At 42.3% G+C, this 19,181-nt stretch overlaps 1 protein-coding gene and 1 long non-coding RNA gene across 30 annotated transcripts in view; one reads left to right on the forward strand and one right to left on the reverse strand.

The window, feature by feature from the left end:
* Window positions 1-19,181, forward strand: part of LOC147369959 (uncharacterized) — a 650,726-nt gene that overhangs the window by 84,735 nt on the left and 546,810 nt on the right. Inside the window, exon 4 of one of the 27 annotated variants that reach the window (XR_015168222.1) lies at window positions 11,323-11,459. The exons of the other annotated variants lie outside the window; for them this stretch is intronic. The gene's annotated coding sequence lies outside the window, so the exon portion shown is untranslated. Of the gene's footprint in view, window positions 1-11,322; window positions 11,460-19,181 lie in introns of those variants that run through there. 27 annotated transcript variants of the gene reach the window in all.
* The window catches only part of LOC147369960 (uncharacterized), a 34,067-nt gene continuing 17,066 nt past the window's right edge, over window positions 2,181-19,181 (reverse strand). For 2 of the 3 annotated variants that reach the window (XR_015168232.1, XR_015168230.1), the window contains exons 2-3: window positions 18,773-19,057; window positions 2,181-2,555 (exon numbers count right to left, since the gene is read on the reverse strand). This is a non-coding gene — a long non-coding RNA (uncharacterized LOC147369960). Of the gene's footprint in view, window positions 2,556-2,845; window positions 19,058-19,181 lie in introns of all 3 variants that reach the window. The other variant, XR_015168231.1, reaches the window with a different exon arrangement.

Consider the following 19,181-nt stretch of genomic DNA (forward strand, 5'->3'; position numbering starts at 1 on the left):
AGCAAAGACTTTATGGTGCCTTTTCTGCCAGATACTGACTATTAGCCCCTGTGGCTATTGTTTTATTACCTGTGTGCGTGGGTGTGTGTGTGTGTGTGTGTGTGTGTGTGTGTGTTAGTGGCTCAGTCGTGTCTGACTCTTTGTGACCCCATGGACTGTAGCCTGCCAGCTCCTCTGTCCATGGAATTCTCCAGACAAGAATACTGGAGTGGGTTGCCCTGCCCTTCTCCAGGGGATCTTCCGGACCCAGGAATCAAATCTGGGGACACAGCAGTTTCCACAGCCTTTGTATTTTGATAGCCTTAGGGGGTTGGAACTGGGATTGCCCACCCACTCTTGAAAAAGAGACATCTTGAATGCTTTGTCTGGTGAAATTTCTCAAATCACAAGGAGGCCCCTAGAGACATGGATATGGCTGCCATATCAAAAATGTTGTAAATACTGGTTACTATATGAGGGCAATACATTAATAAAACCAGTCCATGACTGAATCTCCTAAAGGAGTTTTCAGGATGCCAAGCATAAAGCGGTGTTCTAGAGTGTGTGCCAGGATTAGCTCAAGGACACTGTGCCTCTGATGAGTTAGGCAGAGAGGAAACCAAATGTGGAAACTTTGGGCCACCCGCCATACTTCCACCTAAGAGATAGGGGGTGGGGGTGGGGTGGGAAACTGGAAACAAACTTTCCTCATTTAAAATTTAGATTTCTGTCTTACTTTTATTCCTTTATCCAAAGGAATCTTACCTCAAATTTTGCCAAATCTAGAGGTACGTATCTCTCCCTCAGAACAAGCTCTCAGAATTAAAAATAAACATAAACAAACATGTAAGAGGGGGTACACCTTAAATACCGTCTCTAAGGACCTGTGCATGAATGTCCCCTTCAGCTCTTAGTAAAACCAGGTAACCCAGATTGGGACTTCACCCCCCAGTCTTTTAATTGAGATCGTGTCTAGCCTCAGGACTTCATGCAGCTCAGGGTCTTGATGTCTCGTTGCAGAGAGAATTCAGTGTGAGACAAAGTGATAGGTAAGAAATGGATTTATTTCGAGAGATACACACTCCACAGAGTATGGGCCATCTCAGAAGGTGAGAGGCACTGGGGGAAACATGCTCCACGCCATTGTGGGCCATCTCAAAAGGAGAAAGTGGCCCCACCGTAGAGATTTGTCAGTTTTTGTAAGGATGGGTAATTTCATGAGCTCATGAGTGAGAGGAGAATTCCAGCCGTTTGGGGGATGGGGTGGGGATTTCTAGGAATTGGGCCACTGCCCACTTTTTGACCTTTATGGTTGACCTTGGAACTGTCTTAGTGCCTGTGGGGATGTCATTTAGCTTGCTGATGTGTTGCAATAAGCAGATACTGAGGCTCAGAGTCAAGTGGAAGTTGACTGTCTGCTGTCTTTGACCTATCTGGTTCTGATCCGATCATGTCATGTCCTTGGGCTATGTCATTCTTTTAAAGATTGTGTTCTTTCCCCTTCCCTTCTGTTTCATTAGCATTTACAATCTTGGTAGCTGGATGTGCAATGCTATGTGTACAATAGGTAATTAAATCCTACCAATTAAAAGTTCTGCAGTCCATGGGGTGGCAAAGAGTCAGACACAACTGAGCTTCTGAACTGAACTGAATTAAAAGTTCAGACTCAGAATGAACAAATGCACAATGATAATTATTGTCACAATCATGATAAGTAACGTTTACTAAAGGCGTGTGTGTGTGTGTGCACGTGCACTCAGTCACGTTCAACTCTTTGTGACCCCCTGGACTGTAGCCTGCCACCTCTATCCGTGGGATTTTTCAGGCAAGAGTACTGGTGTGGGTTAGTTAGTAAGGGCTTACCATATGCCAGGTCTTAGGGTAACACCTGTATCTCATTTAATCCTCACAATAAGGCTACAAGATACTTTTATTCTTAGTTTAACTGAAGCAGAATCTTGTATAAAAAAAATTTGCCCAAGGTTATCCAGCTATTTTTTGCCACTAGAATCTATGATATTATGACTGAGCTTATGTATTCCATTGGGCATGTAATTCCAGACAAAGACTCCGGTATAGCATTGTTACAAAATTGGTTATATAGACCCCCACTTGGGCCCTAGCCCAACAAGAGCCTCATGTCTTGGCAAGGACGATTCTTTTTCTGTTTGGATACATACAGCCAATAAGGAAACTGTTGCTGAGACTGAAACAGTACAAGCTTTATTCAATGGCCAGAGAATGGAGAAAGAAGAACTTAGTTTGCAAGTCAACTTTCAAACCCACTCGGGCCAAGACACCATATATACAAGAAGGTCAAGGTAAAAGGGAGGGAATTGAGTAAAGAGAGAGAGAAATATTCACGACTCCATCAGTCCTTGCAGGGTTCTTTCGTCTGTTGCCAAGACAATTGTTAACTGTCATGGCACTACTGGGTGTGTTTTGTGGCATGCTAACGCATTACAATGAGTCTATTATAAAGCCAAGGTCCACTGGAGGTCAAAGCTTCTGCCATCTTGAGCCTTCTTGATTCAACCGCTTCTGGTGGATTCTTGTTTTTCGTTTCTGGTGGTTTCCTGTAAGACAAAGATAATGCTTCTGTACAGCCTACCTGGTTCCCTTGAAGAAGAGGGAGGCTTAGAGCTGGAGGCTAACAGTCATGATGACAGCATGCAGTTTTGTTTCTCTATTACTAATCTTAGCCTAGCCCTACTTCCACTGCCAGTGAAAAACTGCATTTTGGTAGTTCAAAACTCATTTTCTTTTGAGTAATTCTCACTTAACTCAGGATTACTCTTTCTCTCTTTCCCCTCTCCTTTTCTGGAGGTGAGATATTGAAAAGAGGAGAGTAAAGCATGTATATCACCTTGACATCTGGTAAGAATGTGGTCCTTGGTCTTCCATCGTCCTCCGTCCCTGCAGCCTTGGTGGGCATAGAACCCAATCTGCTCTGTCCCTCCAGTCTCCACTGCTGATGCTCACAATCCATGTACTGCAGGTGTCATGACCAGAATTCTATATCCTCTTCATCAGAACCCAGGCTCCTTTGGGCCCCCTGGCTATTGTCAGCCACCCCTGTACTCTTGAGAACTGGGGAGTCTGGTGGGTCCCCTCGTGCCCTGTGTGGGATGAGACTCCCCTCCGTTCTGACTGCTCAGATCCTCTCTCATCCACTATGCTCTGTTGTCCTGCTGGACATGACATTTCTCTGAAATGTCTGGAGCTTCCTCTGGGCATACTCAACAAACAGGCAAGATTTCCCACATTTTCCATCTCTAGTCTTCCTAAGTCTTTATGGGGCTTCTACTGCGCCCTCTCAGGGACTCAGGTGCTAACCAGGTCTCCCTTTGAATTTCTCACCACTTCAAGCTGGAGAAGCGTGTATCTCCTATCTTAATGATAAGGACACTAGCCATTTTATCCACTTCCTGCCTTACACTGAAGCTCCCTGGGGCTCTGGCTCCCTCGGGCTCCAAGTCTTATGGAACTTAAAACATCCTTTATTCTTTTGTAAATATGGGCTTTCAAGATAATTCTTTCTATCTGAGCATTCAGCAAAGCTACTGAGTAATTTACTTTGGTACTCTTCTCTTTTTTTTTCTATCTTTGATCTTTCTGAGGCAATATTTTCCCCCTAACCTACAGGTTGATGTGGGAAAGCAAGAGAAATGCAAAAAATAAGAACCTTAAACATTATCTCTAATAGTAACTCATAAAATTTCTGTACAGAAATATGTATATTGTGTGTGTGAACAGTCATACTTTATAATTGTCTTCTAGGTTAAGTGTCTTAACATCAGCAGTGTCTTAACCTCAACTTGCCCTGTAAATGTGTATCTTTTTGTCATTTTTCAATAGTCTTCAGGATATATTACCTGCTAATAAAATGAAGGATGCCACAGTTTCATGATTTGCAGTTTCTCTTTCCTTAGCAGAAAAGCAATTAAGATGTGTGAAAAGCACTATATTTGTGTGTGTGTGTCTGTGCCTGTGAACTAATCAGGCTGCCACTTTGCACATATATTCTAATTGCCTTTTGTGCTAAGAGCTGTGCAAAAGTGAGCCATAAAATTTTAGCCACTGGGAAGGTTCATTCCAATTTCATTGCATTCATATCGTTGATATTTTCAGCTGAATCACATATCATGAATTCATTAGCATGGCCCCTCCTGGCTGGTTAAAGTCAGTCTGGTGCTGGCCTAAGCTGGGCCCTGAAACCCAAGTACCCGACTCTTGGCTTCATGACTCGTCTTTGAAAACCAGATGCTCTTTGTGCCAGAGGCCACGCCTCCGCTGCATGATGCATCCTGGATGCCACACCAGAGGGCTCTCCTCTGTCATGAGGTCACAGAATCATGCAGGGGCGAGCCGAGAAGGAGAGGAGGGAGGCACACTGCCCCAGCATCTCCTCCACCTGCTGCCCCAGAACCTGGGGCAGATGAAGAGAACACTGAGAGCCCCTTTTTGTAAAAATAAACCCCCCAAAAGCACAAACTCATAGAGACGTGTAAATGTGTGTGTGTATATATATTTGGGCTTCCTAGGTGGTGCTAGTGGTAAGGAACTCACCTGCCAATGCAAGAGACACGAGAGAGGTGGATTTGATCCCTGGTTCAGGAAGACCCCTGGAGGAGGGCATGGCAACCCACTCTAATATTCTTCCCTGGAGAATCCCATGGACAAAGGAGCCTGGCTGGATATGGTCCATAGGGTCGCAAAGAGTTGGACCCGACTGAAGCGACTTAGCACATGCATGCACACACACACACACACACACACACACACACACACACATTTTCTCCAGAAAAGCACCAAGGCGGGGGTGGGGTGGGTACAGAGGGTAATAATATGGACTTCTACCTTCGATTTATACAACTCTATGCTATTCTGATTTTTTTCCTGGAGAAGGCAATGGCACCCCACTCCAGTACTCTTGCCTGGAAAATCCCATGGACAGAGGAGCCTGGTAGACTGCAGTCCATGGGGTCGCTGAGGGTTGGACATGACTGAGCAACTTCACTTTCACTTTTCACTGTCATGCATTGGAGAAGGAAATGGCAACCCACTCCAGTGTTCTTGCCTGGAGAATCCCAGGGATGGGGGAGCCTGATGGGCTGCCGTCTATGGGGTCACACAGAGTCGGACACGACTGAAGCGACTTAGCATAGCAAGTACAGTCTACATTGTAGTTTTAAAATATATATATATATATATATTTACATTTTATGAACAAGAACATCAATGCCAGCATTGAAAGGGAACAAGTCATGCCAGAAGGAGTGGTGGAGAGGTGTTTCCTTCCTTCAGCTGCAGAGTCAGCTCCAGGAACCACTGTTGTAGAAGCCTTTGGTTTTACAAAAGGAGCAAGGCGGGGAACATGAGTGCTTTACTCTGAAGAATGAGAAAACAAAAGGGTCCAGGAGCAGCTTTCAGGTACATGATGGAGAGGTGGGCTGAAATCTACAGGCTACAGCCTGACTCTTCTCTCATACATGCCTCCCAAGGGTGAGACATAGACTCAGCGTGCATCTTGACTCTGAATCAACAGCATCTCTGCCCAGTTGCCCAGAAATTCAGTATTTTAACCAAGTGAAGGATGTGTGGCAAGCCCAGCTCTGCAGTTGGGACACAGCCCTGGCACACCTCCGGCTGACATGTGCCACTCCTGGAATGCTGGGCCACTCCACCCTTAAACTAACTTCTGGCTGAACTGGGGGTATCCTGGCTCTAGCTGAGAAGAGGCTTCAGTCCTGCTTTTCATACTTGAACTTTTGGTTCAAGAGCAAAAGCCAAAAAATGCAACCTACTCTGAGCAATAGCCAGGATGTTGATGCTGCCAGGCAATTCCTGGCTCACTGGACCACTGCCTCCCACTTTCTTGACCAAGAGGATATACCAGAGACCAACCTCCCATGATTCAGGCCTTGCTGACCAATCACTCATCCAGCCAGAGTGCTTCCTTTGCTTGACTTACTACCTGCTAATGAGTTACACATTTTGCGAGGTGTATTAATACTCTTTACACTAGCAAGATGTGGAAGGAATTCATGCAGCATTTATTTTAAAGTCATGGCCTTGGGGACTAGAAGAGTTTTAGGGGAGGTGAAATTTTATTTTTACTACCATATCTGCTCTAACAAGTTTAAAACTTCATGTAACTTGCTACTGATGTGATTCATTGTATCATCATCGCAATTCTAGTATGGTGGTGTTTCTTTTTATGCAGAAGTGTTAAATGCACGGGACTTAAACTGCTGTGATCAGGTCACAACCGTATGGGAGGATAATTCTTAATCTCCTTGGGAAAGTGGACCGTGATGTGAATAAACTAAACCAACAGGTTGTGGTACCCATTAGCACAATGTGGTGTAGTAAAGATGAGAACATCTAAAAATATTGAAAGAATATGCAGTGAAGAATTCTGCAATTATAATAATGACAGTTTCTCAAAGCCTTGCTTCTGAATCTGGCAATAAAACACTTAATTTGCATTTCATTTCCATATAATCTTTTTGTGCCACTTTATATTTAATTGACAATTTTACTTTTAAAAATTAATTCACATCTTCACGTTCTTTTCGCTTTATTTTGAATATTGAGTCATGAAACTTTGGCTAAATTTTGCCAAATAAATGTTCAATAGAGACAAATTCCAATCATCTCTTGACTCCAAACCAAATATGACGCATTTTATTTAACCAACCTGCCTCCAAGGCTGTGATTTCCAAGCAATTATGTTTTATTGCTGCTATTCTTAATGCCATTGCAAAACTTTAATTTTTTTTCTTTCTTCCTCATTTCTCTATTATCACTGGGCCATCTATGAGAGAGAGTCACTCAGTCACGTCTAACTCTTTGCCACCCCGTGGACTGGAGCGTGCCAGGCTCCTCTGAGCCATCTATATCATACCAGAAATGCTCAACAAATATTGAAAAAAACACACAGAAACTTTGAAAGCATAAGTAGGTTAATGGCTTAAGTACCAGAAAAAATTCTCATAGGTGCTTAGAGTAGTAGAATATGAGGCAACAAGAATATGTTTTCTTGTTTACAGTTACATTGACTTTGTCTTAACAATGAGAGCACAAAGTTCACACTTTATATCTGGGAATGGAAGATGTTAATAACCATCTTTTTATACATTTCCAATTTCATCAGTTTACATTTTAGCTCTGGAAATTTACTGCATTTTTGTGCTAACAGTAAGAGGTTTGAAATCTTTATGAGAATACTGACTACAAGAATAATGAATAATGTCAAATAAGGCCGAAGAATTGATGCTTTTGAACTGTGGTGTTGGAGAAGACTCTTGAGAGTCCCTTGGACTGCAAGGAGATCCAACCAGTCCATTCTAAAGGAGATCTGTCCTAGGTGTTCTGTGGAAGGAATGATGCTAAAGCTGAAACTCAAATACTTCTGCCACCTCATGCAAAGAGTTGACTCATTGGAAAAGATTCTGATGCTGGGAGGGATTGGGGGCAGGAGGAGAAGGGGACGACAGAGGATGAGATGGCTGGATGGCATCACCGACACGATAGACACGAGTTTGAGTGAACTCCGGGAGTTGGTGATGAACAGGGAGGCCTGGTGTGCTGCGATACATGGGGTCGCAAAGAATCAGACACGACTGAGTGACTGAACTGAACTGAAGAAAAACAATTCTCTCTACTTGCTTCAACTTTGACCTTGGAGAAAACAGAAAGTTTTCTTATTAGGCATTGTTTACAGTTCATGTGTTCAGATGAAGCAAGCTAGCAAATTTGTCAGAGAAAAATTAATGTTTCTTAGGAGATCAAACATTAATGCCAGCCAGCATCCCATCAAAGAACATGATTACCTATATTCATATATTGGAAACTCTACGGTTTTGTTTCTGTCATTGTAAGCTTCAGTTCATGAGCTTGTTGACATGTTCCTTTTTGGAAATCCAAACACACGGAAAAAGGAATTGTGAAATCACATGACACTCAGAAATATTGCATCACTTTATTCCTACTTTCTATCTCAAAAGATTTGCTAACCTCTGAGAGCATCATCAGTGTGAGTAAATTGACATTTGAAAAGATGAAGAGATGTTTTTTAAAGCCCCCAAAGCATTTACTCTTAAAAAACATATATAGAATGAATTTGCCATTGAAAGTTAATGTCAGATGTGCTTGTGTTTTATTCCATCTCAAGCACAGTTGAAAGAACACTGTTGTTTTGTGTTTAAACAATATCCAGGCAGCTTTTCTTTTGTTTTACACATCTCTTCCAGTATTTGAGTAGGAAATAAAGAAGTACAGTTAGAAGAGTTGGGTGAGTGTGTATGTGTTCAGCCACTCAGTCATCTCCAGTTCCTTGTGACCCCATGAACTGTAGTGTGCCAGGCTCCTTTGTCCATGAAATTTTCCAGACAAGAATACTGGAGTGGGTTGCCATTTCCTCCCCTAGGGCACCTGTGCAATTCAGGGATTGAACCCACGTCTCTTGCATTGGCAGGCAGATTCTTTACCATTGTGCCCACCTGGGAAGCCCCCAGAGAGAATGTTAGTTCATACTGGGTTGCAACATTTTATTCAGCAAGCTATTACTATTCATTAATATAGTATTAGTACGTACTGCATTATACATTATTAGTATCTGCTTTTGGTCATTGTTGCATTTCTAATACAGAGATGAGTACTTGGTACATAAAAGGCAATCAACAGGTATTTACTGAATGGATGAGTGACTCAATCAAGAGATAAGAATTACTACTTAAAGAAGAGTAATTTTGCCCTTGTTTTACTGAGTAAAAACAGCACTTGATAATCAGCTATATTTATTTTCTTTCAAACCTTTCTTTGCTAAAACTTTGCCCTTCTTCTGTCTTTCCTGCTGAGAGTCAGTGAGCTTAGACACTCAGCTTTAATTTCATTTTTCTCCTATTTGGGGATATCATCCATATATATGACTTTCCAGCCAGTGTAATCTTTCCAGAAGTTCTTGTTGACTGCAAAAGCTTAAAAGCTCTTTATTGTTGAAGGGACGAGAAGACTGACATCCATTGTGTTTCATTTGGTGACTGAAATGTGTGACACATAACAAGGCTTTTATCCTCTGTTTATCCATCTGGAAAATGAAAACAACAATTCTCACTAGTCTGGTATGGAAGTGGTTGCCAAGGACTTTGTGATCCATGCAGGGAAGGAGACTCTTTAGTTGTACATAATACAGATGTATCCCTTTGATCGATTGAGTGTTTAGGTCCTAAGGACTTACAGAGATGTTAAGGAACAACAACCACAAAAAGAAGAATCTGGCTTATAGATTTTTAATGATATTTACATGCTTCTTTCTTAATATATTTAGTTTTTCTTTAAGAATTCTTTACATGGTCACCAATTAGAGACCACTGAGTCTGGGGCTTCTTAACCAGAGTGTGTCTACACTTCCTTGTGGAATCTTTAAATCTACACATGCCCTATCTCTACTTTAACTTCCCGGTTAAGAACGGGATAGGGGTGGGGGTCCAACCTCTTTTCTATTTTATGAAACAGCACATTGACAGCCAGGCTTCCCTGGTGGCTCAGTGATAAAGAATCTGCCTGCTAATGCAGGAGATGTGGGTTCAATGACTGAGTTGGGAAGATCCCCTGGAGAAGGGAATGGCAACCCACTCCAGTATTCTTGCCTGGGAAATCCCATGGATGGAGGAACTTGGATGGGTATATAGCCCATGGGGCCACAAAGAGTCAGACATGACTTAGCAACTAAGTAACAATGTTAAGGGCCAGCTGGTAAGTGTAATAACCTCAGGACTAAAATCCTCATCTTCTGACTTCCGATAGGTTTTTATTTCTATATATGTGAAGCCTCTAATATATTAGTTCGTATTGTTACACAGTCGACCCTTGAACAGCACAGGTTTGAAATGTGAGGAATCACTTATATGTAAATTTTTCCAATAGTAAATACTATACTACTAGACAGTTCTGGGCTGGTTGAATCTGAGGACGTGGGGCCTAGTTTCTAGGGGCATAGGTGTAAGTTATACTCGAATTTTTGTGCAGAGGGCCAGCATTGCCAACCGTCACATCGTTCAAGGGTCAACTGTATTTTAACTTTTTAGATATAACTTTGTTGTAACCACTGAAAATTTAAATATCCCTGCTGCTTTTAGTTCCTAGCTATGCTCCCCTATCTGTTTTTTGCCTGTTCTATAAAGCCTTTTGCGATTCATCTTGTTAGAAATAGATTCAACCCTTTATAAGCTTTCAAAGCAAATTACACCTGTATTGGAGCATTTATCAAACAGTACAGTCCTATATTAAAGAACCTGATAAAGAACTCTGTCTTTCCCTAAATTGTAAACTCTTAGAGATAGAAGTCAATATACTCAATGTCTTTAGAACAGTTAACAACAAATAAAACTTAGGCACCAAGCAAGGTGTGTGACCAGCAGTTCTCAAATTTTAGCAACCATCAAAATCACCTGGAGGGCTTGTTATTAATGAAGTATTTATCGCTGGACTCCAGCCTCAGAACTTCTGATTAAGTGGTTCTGGGGTAGGGCAGAGGATTTGTGCTTCAAACAAGTTCCCAAGTAATGCCACTCTTCTGAAAGGTTTCTATTTGAATATTTGCTCCTACTTCAGTAAGGAGGTTTTATAATTCTCATTTTCACAGAAGTTATACAGCAAGTAATTGGGCAGGGGAAATACTGTAATCTCATCTTTTGACGCCTAGTGCTTTGGGCTTTCCCTTGCATGTGTGCTAAGTGGCTTCAGTCGTGTCCGACTCTGTCAACACTATGGACTGTAGCCCACCAGGCTCCTTTGTCCATGGGATTCTCCAGGCAAGACTACTGGAGTGGGTTGCCATGCCCTCCTCCAGAGGAATCTTCCCAACCCAGGGGTCAAACTTACGTCTCTTACATCTCATGCATTAGCACGCAGGTTCTTTAACACTAGTGCCACCTGGGAAGCCCTGTTTTTCCCTTAATTCTTCCTATATATCATAATCTTCCAAGAAATATACATGAAAGATAATTTGTTACGGTAGAGATAGACTTTTAAGATTCAATTATGATCTTGGGCATTGCTTCTCTTTCCTCTTCTATGCCTGTTTTCTCATCTGTAAATTAGGAAACAGCAGTATTTTACCTGTAATGCACGTTGTAGTTGCCCTGCCCCCCACCCCAGATTTGCTCCATTCCTCTTTCACTGTGTAATAGGCAGCGTGGTTCAGAAAACTGCCCCAGCTCCAGGAATATATTCTAATTCATCCAGGTTGACCAGGATAGATTCAGGAAGCTGAGTCAATTATGCCATAATATTCCTCCTTCCCCTGACTGTTATTCCCAACACTTTCTGTTTCAGAGCTAAGCAGCTGACAAGTTGGGCAGATCGTGAAGAGGAGAGGGCAGTTTTTTCATTTTTTTCATTGCATGTGGGGACACTCACTCCCCTCCGCTAGATATAAATATGGAAGCAGATTTCCTGTTGATGGCCATCCTACAGAGGGGAATTGGTGTTTGGAGGGATCCACCCCTGGATGTCAGGACAGAGACAGAACCTCGGATCTGGTGACGACGTAAAGCCACTGGATCCATAAACCAAACCTGAAGCTACCCTCTCTCTAGACTACCAGCCACGTGAGCCAACAAATGCCCTTATTGTTTGTCAGTCAAAGTTCATTTTTTGTTTTTTCCCTATCACTTATAGTCAAACACCCTGATTGTTGTTATTTAGTTGCTAAGTCAGGCCCAACTCTTTTGTGATGCCATGGACTGTAGCCCTCCAAGCTCCTCTTTCCATGGGATTTCCCAGGCAAGAATACTGGAGTGGGTTGCTGTTTCATTCTCCAGGGGATTTCCAACCCAGGGATTGAACCTGGGTCTCCCTTATTGGCAGCTGGATTCTTTGTCAGTGAGCCACCAGGGAAGCCCCAAACACCCTGATACCTGATTTCAATGGATTACTATAAGAATTAAATGAGGTGATGCATTAAAAAAAGAAAAAAGCTTGCAGTATTAAGGATATACCAAATATGAATTAAATATCATTATCAGGGAAGTAACTAGGTCCAAATTTTTTTAAATATATATTATAGGTGGTTTGATGTTGGTTTCCTTTCAAATTCTCCCTCTCTACCAAGAGCACGTGACCTTAAATGCCATAGTCAGCTCCTGACCGAAAGCTCCCTTGGAGGTGTTCTCAACAGCAGGATTAGAGAAACCAAAATAACCAGGTGAATATCTCTTTCAATGATAGAAAATGTGGCTATAATAGGAAAAGATTATTCTGAGTATTGAAGACTCATGGAAAAACAGACACAGTTAACTTTACTAAGTAGAGTTACAAAATAAGCGCATAAGTATAGCAATACTTGAGTCATAACAGAAGTGAAGGTTCATATTAAGTGAATTGTCCCCGGTCTTATAGCAGAGATGGGTCTCATCCAAGCCTGGTGCTTATATTACTGTGGTGGATGTCTGTCCCTTTGGTTGTCGGGCATGCCACCGTTCCTTTGGGGCACTGCTTTTCTTCAACATCACATATGTAATAACATGGGATTCTTCGGGGGTTGCCAAAAATACTTAGCTCCTTTTTTTACTGGGCTAAAACAAAAGTATTATTTCTTTGATAATTACACTTATAGTCACTGATTCACTTACAAGCATATTAAAATCCAAGTTTTCAAAGGAAGCAAGAAAGGATCCATAGAGGACACATGGTCTATCTCTTTTTTAAATATTTTTATGGTTTTGGCCATTCCAGGCAGCACGTGGGGTCTTAGTTCCCCAACCCAGGGACTGAACCTCCACCCCTTGCATCTGAAGCACAAAGTCTTAACCACTGGCCCACCAGGGAAGTCCCCCATTATGATATCTTTTAGGGTCTGGAACACCCTGACCAGTGCATTAGACAAAACATTTCACAAGAATTGGCTACAGAGAGGGAGAATAGATCCATTTGAAACTAAAAAGTGTGATTTGGGGAGTAAACTTGAGTAGGGAGAAGCTTACAAGTCACTGGAACATGCCTTGGACTCGGGGTCTATGTGTCTGTCTTGGTAGTAATGTTGTGTCATTGCCTCATTCTTGGCACATGGTCTGTACTCAAGAAAACCAGATTGAAAATTTGGAATCTGTGCTTTAGTGGATTGAAACTGACCTCCAGTCACTAAGGAAAAATCAAAACAAAACACATAAGAATTTAGAGAGGACATTTTTCTGCCAAAAAATAATTTTTCCTTGATGTTATTTCTTAGTTGGGCCAATATTCCAATGGGAAAAAGTAGATAGGTTGGTCAAAAGTTCAATATAATCTTTTGTAATATTTGACCTAAAGTGACATAATAAAATATTAGTGACAGAAACTTGTATTCTTTCCTATGGATACATGTGTGACAACTTGTCTCACACACACTATTAAAGAGAAAAAAATAGAAAAGATAATCTAATGGTATTTTGTTTCACTTGAAATGTTAGGTCTCAAACTAATTTATTCAATACATATTTATGCCAGTTATTCTTATAGGCACTTGGGATACATCAGTGAGTGAACAAAACCAGTATCAAAACTGTACATGCAAAAGAGGGCTTAAATTGTTGCTGGGCTTCTGAGACTCTTTTGTGAAGTAATTTATTTGCTTGCTGTAATTGCTTTAATATTGTTGGCGACTATAATGTCTCATTTGGGGAAAGCTTGCTGCAGTTCATGGGGCCGCAAAGAGTCGGACATGACTGAGCGACTGAACAACGAACCAGGATCTAATTTCCTGACCTTTGTTGACCCAGATGACGTGATAGGGGGGCAGAGAGGTTAAATTGATCTTTGTGAAAGCGGGGGGGGGGGGGGGGGCACTCTCTGAGGTGCTGTGGAGGAAACAGGGGAGGAAAAGTGTCACCTAGGTAAGGAAGAATCTGCATGAAGGGAGATGTTGGGATTTCTACAGAAAGAGAAACCCTGAGTGAAAATGGTCAAGGTTTCAACAAGACGTTTGTTATCTTTGTGGTGTGAGGTACAGTACAAATGCCTCAGCAGTCCTTAAGAAAACTCTGATAAAACTTTCATTGCTCTTCAGTATTTTTGGTGGGGGTCTTTTATCCCCACTTGTATCTTTCCTTCTCCTCTTTTGCTTCTTAAAAAAAAAATGTCCTTTTCTTTTTTTTTTTAATTAGTTGATCAGTTGTGTCCAACTCTTTGCAACCACATGGATGGTAGTCTGCCAGGCTCCTCTGTCCATGAGATTCTCCAGGCAAGAATAATGAAGTGGGTAGTCATGCCCCTCTCCAAGGGATCTTCCCGACCCAGAGATCGAACCCAGGTCACCTGCATTGCAACCAGATTCTTCACCATCTGAGCTAACTGTGTAGGAAGTAGACCTTGGGGCAGGGGCAAAACAACTTGCTTAATTAAATCAGGAGGCCATTAATCTGAGGTGGTTCTAATGCCTTAGCATCTTAGTAAGTAAACAAAAACATAAGCCTGTAAATGCCTCAAGGTTAAGAAATCAAAACCTAAGGACACCCAGTCACAAACAGCCAACCAGGCTTTTTCAAATAATGCAAAAACTTAATCTATAGCCAATAATTTCCTTGCTGTCTTGCACCTCTTTTCTGTAGAAGTCTTTCCCTGCCTCCTTATTGGCGGAGTACTCCTAACCACTTCTGGTTTGATGCTGCTCCATTTAGTCTCATCTTTAGGGCTTCCCTGGTAGCTCAGTTGGTGAAGAATCCACCTGCAATGCAGGAGACCCTGGCTTGATTCCTGGGTTGGGAAGATCCCCTGGAGAAGGCAAAGGCTACCCACTCCGTTATTCTGGCCTGGAGAATTTCATGGACTGTGCAGTACATGGGGTCAACAAAGAGTCGGACATGACTGAGTGAATGTCACTTGTTCAAATAAATTCTTAAAATTTTTAATATGCCTGTTTATCTCTGAACACTACTTATATTTGAGTTACATATCATTTAAAAAAACATTCAGTGATATAACTTTATGTTTGGGAAAAAATATTGCTCTCATAAATTAAGCATTCTAAGTAACCTAGACAACATCTTCTTGACTAGGATTTTCAACTGGGAGGTCAATATTGGGTTTTTAGATTTTTCAGAAAAGAATATGGGTCTAGAAAAGATGAGACACTCTGAACCATAGACTTCTATGATTAAACAGAACACTACTGGTCATACTTGGAAAAATTGTTGGCTTTATACAGGCAACCTAAGTAATAGTAGTGGGCTTCCCAGGTGGCTTAGTGGTAAAGAATCCACCTGCCAATGCAGGAAAGGCAAGAGACACTGATTTGATCCCTAGGTCAGTAAGAGCCCCTGGAGGAGAAATGGTAACCCACTCCAATATTCTGGCCTGGGAAATCCCATGGACAGAGGAGCCTGGCAGGCTACAGTCCATGGGGGTGCAAAAGAGTCAGACACGACTGAGCGTTAGAGCACACAGCACAAGTAATAGTCGTGGGAAAATTGATGGCAATGATAGTAAGAAAAGTTGCAGTTGTGATGCCTTCTATTTACGAGGAGCCTTCTGTGGGTCAGGCACCATTCTAGACATAATTGCACTGAATTCTCACAACTCTTTTATGAAGTGGGTAAATTGTTTGCTTAATGTAACACAGATTTGCAACCGTTCTTTGATACACCTGTTGGGCATGGACCATCACAGGAATAATAGATTCTCTGTCTTTAGGGATTATGGCCCATTCCAAGGAGGAGAACAAAGAGCCTTTCAGTCTCGGAGGGGGTTCTCAGGGCTTACAGTGTTGACCTGATCTCAGAATGGGCCTTCTTGATTCCAGAACTTTCCTGGTTAAGAGCCCACAAGTGTCTTCAGTCACAGGAGACTTTCCAGATCCACCTATAGTGGATCAGGAATCTGTAGTCTATTTGAAATTCTCATTATAGAAGAAAAAAAAATTAATGCTTTCATCTTTACTTCCAAATACAACAAAAAGTAATAGATTTTCCCCCTCCTCCCCTCCTTCTTTCTTTTATTCATTCTTCCTTCTTTCAAATATGTTCTCAACAAACAAGTATTGAGGGCCCTGCTTCATGCAAGGCCCAATGCTAGATGTTGTGATATAATAAGAAATATAGGAACTTCCCTATAGTCCAATGGTTAAGATTTCTTGTTTCTACAGCAGGGGTTAGGGGTTCCATCCCTGGTTGAGGAACTAAGTTTCTGAGTGCCACGTGGTACAGTCCCCCTGACCCCCCCAAAAAAGAAGAAGAAATATTTATTTTGGTTTTCCTGCCTAGTTTCTGGCCCAGAGCACTTAAAACTCTTGGAGTTTCCTAAGTGATAGTGGTGCTAGGAACATCTTTTGCGATTCACAGTAAGCTCCTTTCAACCATACTTGAGTTGAGACACAGGTAACTCTTGCAGGGTGGGGGCTGATTACCAGTGGATACAACCATATGATTAGAGGGTTGGAACTTTTAACCCCATTCCCTGACGTCTAGAGAGGGTCAAGGGACTGGAAATGGACTCAGTCACCATACATCAATGATTTAGTCAATCATAACTACATAATGGAATCTCCATAAATATCCTAAACTGTGGAAAGCTACTAGGTTGTGAACAAATCAGGGTACTAAGGAAGGGATGTGTCCAGAGAGGATATGGAAGCTCCATTGCTCACCCCTCCATCCCCAAACCTTGCCCCATGTCACTCTCCCATCTGGCTATTCCTGAGTGGTACCCTTTATAATAAACCAGTAAGCGTAAGTGTTCTTTCTGAGTTCTGTAAGCCATTCTGGCAAATTATCAAACCTGAGGAGGGGATCATGGAAATGCTCCGTACAGCCAGTTAGTCAGACATACAGGTGACAACTAGTACTTGGTGTCTGAAGTTGGGGCTCCTCTTATGGGACTGAGCCCTTAATCTGAGGGTTCTGGACTGTAACTCCAGACAGAATTGAGTTGAACTGTAGGATACTCAGTGTTTGCCAAGAACTGGAGAATTTCTTGGTGTGGAAAAACCCACACATCTTGGTGTCAGAAACGTTCTGTGGGTAGAGAGGAATACAGTTTTCCTTTAGTTGATGTTCCTTTTCATGGTTTACAAAGCACAGCCCCTGCCTCTAGAGGGAGAGTATAATTTCCATAAAGCATAAAATGTCAGTGTCATAAGGTCAGGAGCTGGAAGGTCTTGTTTGCCCCTGTATCCTCTACTCCTACCCCAGCACGGTCTGTAGCCCTGAACACGTGCTCCAGAACACATTGAATGAATGAGTACAAATCTAGTGTTGCTGCACTGATGGAAGGGTACTCTTGCCACTTCATCTGGGGAAATGCCACGCTACAGGCTGCCCAAGTTGCCCTTAGGAAACACAGAACCAGTCTGCATTCAGATCCTGAGAGTGGTCATCCAGAGCACTTAACTTGTGAAACAGTAAGGATATGGAGGTTGAGTAATGATACACTTGGTTTGCAAATAGCCCATGCTCGTTTTCATGTTGCTGAAGACTCCTTGCTAGGATACGAAACACTTGTCATTTAATATGTTCTCAGAGTCTGAGGCCAAACCACCTCAAGCTGTGAACGCCTTGGCTCCGGAGAGTCAGTCAGGGTCAGGGCAGGGTAGTTCTTGGCCTGCTGCCCTTCCAGAATAAACCAAACAGCTACAGGAAGTGGTTTCCGTGATTCAGTAGGTGGCACACTTCCTTTTGAGTCAGAACTGAATCATGGCTCTGACAGGAGAAAAAGACCTATTTCTTTATCCCATACTTTCCCCTATTCCCCATAGTCCATTTATTCTTGTCTGTCGTCTGATATATCCTGTTGAGTTTAATGGGTTTAACTGAAATGAAAAAGATAAAAAGCAAGTCAACTAAGAAAAAGCAAGAAGGGAGTGGGAAACCCGGTAGATTATAATGAGTCCAAGCATCTCGATTTCATCAGAGGGCTGTATTCTCTGAGGAGATGGAAAGAAAAGCCATAATGTGATTTCACTGGGGTCATTAAGGCCTATGGTCCTCTTGACTCAAATCTGACCCATTTCCAGTGGAAGCAATTAGATCACACTTACATAAACTGTGTTGCTTTAAATGGCCCTACTCTTCTCTTCGCTCACTGACCCTGGCTTACTCCCTGGCATGTCTGCTGGAAGGCTCGTCTCAGAGCTGTCCCAAGCATGGCCCTCGTTCAGCTGCGGGTGAAGTGATCCTGTTCTGAATGTACTGAATGCTGCTGGCAATGCTGTAAATTGTTCTGGGGCTTAAGGAAAAACGCAGTAGATATCAACAAGTCGTAAAAACAGATTTCCCCCCTCATCTTTTTCCCCGTGGGTCTTTCGTTCTTCAATAGTTCTGTAAACGGAATTTATTGATCCATATTTTCACCTGATGAATTAGAGTTTACTATGTGTTCCTTGCTTCCTTCTACTCCGAGTTGTTCTGACAGGTTTCATGTTGCAAAGATTCAGATACTTGTACTATACATCATGTACCTATATCACTCGGAGAAGACTGATCATCAGACTGGAATCAGAAATCTTATTACCGTATTAATATTCCACGGATCTTTCTGTGAATTATTCCAGGAGGTTAAAGAATATAAGAGTCAAAGTCACATAGACTTGTGTTCAGATTCATGCTCAACAAAAAAATTGTAGAGCTGTGTAACCTTGGATACATCCCTTAACCTCTCTGGGCCATAGCTTCCTCAAACTGTAAAATAGGGTTCTAATATACAGACACTATTACTGTGAGAACTAAAAAAAGCTTTTGCATAGCGTCTCGGATAGCTCCTAGCTCATATCTAATGTTTCAAATAAGGTCCTGCCCTTTCCCTTTATTTACTGTACCTTTCCGTTGGAAGGTAAGTACGGCATTTGGACACAACAACCAGATGGGCACATTGTCTCATCCTTCCCAAAGACGTCACTCAGGTCCAGCAACTTTAGTACTCTCATCAACAGCGCTCGCAGCACATGTGATATCAAATGGTATCCTTAATGGAGTGGTGGAGATAGACAAGCCAGGAAGCGGGCTTGAAAGCCAAATCCAGCGCTTCTGGCCAGGACAGCCGTGGCTGATAGATGACAGCCAAATGTGAAGAGAGTCCTCATCTGACACGCTGGAGGGAGCACCTAGAGAGTGGGCAGGGAGAAGAACCATCAACAGAACTCACAGCCAGACAGAGCAGCCGGCGGGGCCAGGTCAAACCGGGCGACGGCTGGCAGACAGGTGGAAATGCAAGCGTACTGTCTGATT

The sequence above is a fragment of the Bos grunniens genome, chromosome 7, assembly GCF_055505025.1.
Source record: "Bos grunniens cultivar Pamir isolate PY7600 chromosome 7, Bosgru_T2T1.0, whole genome shotgun sequence".
In the NCBI taxonomy this organism is placed as follows: Eukaryota; Metazoa; Chordata; class Mammalia; order Artiodactyla; family Bovidae; genus Bos; species Bos grunniens.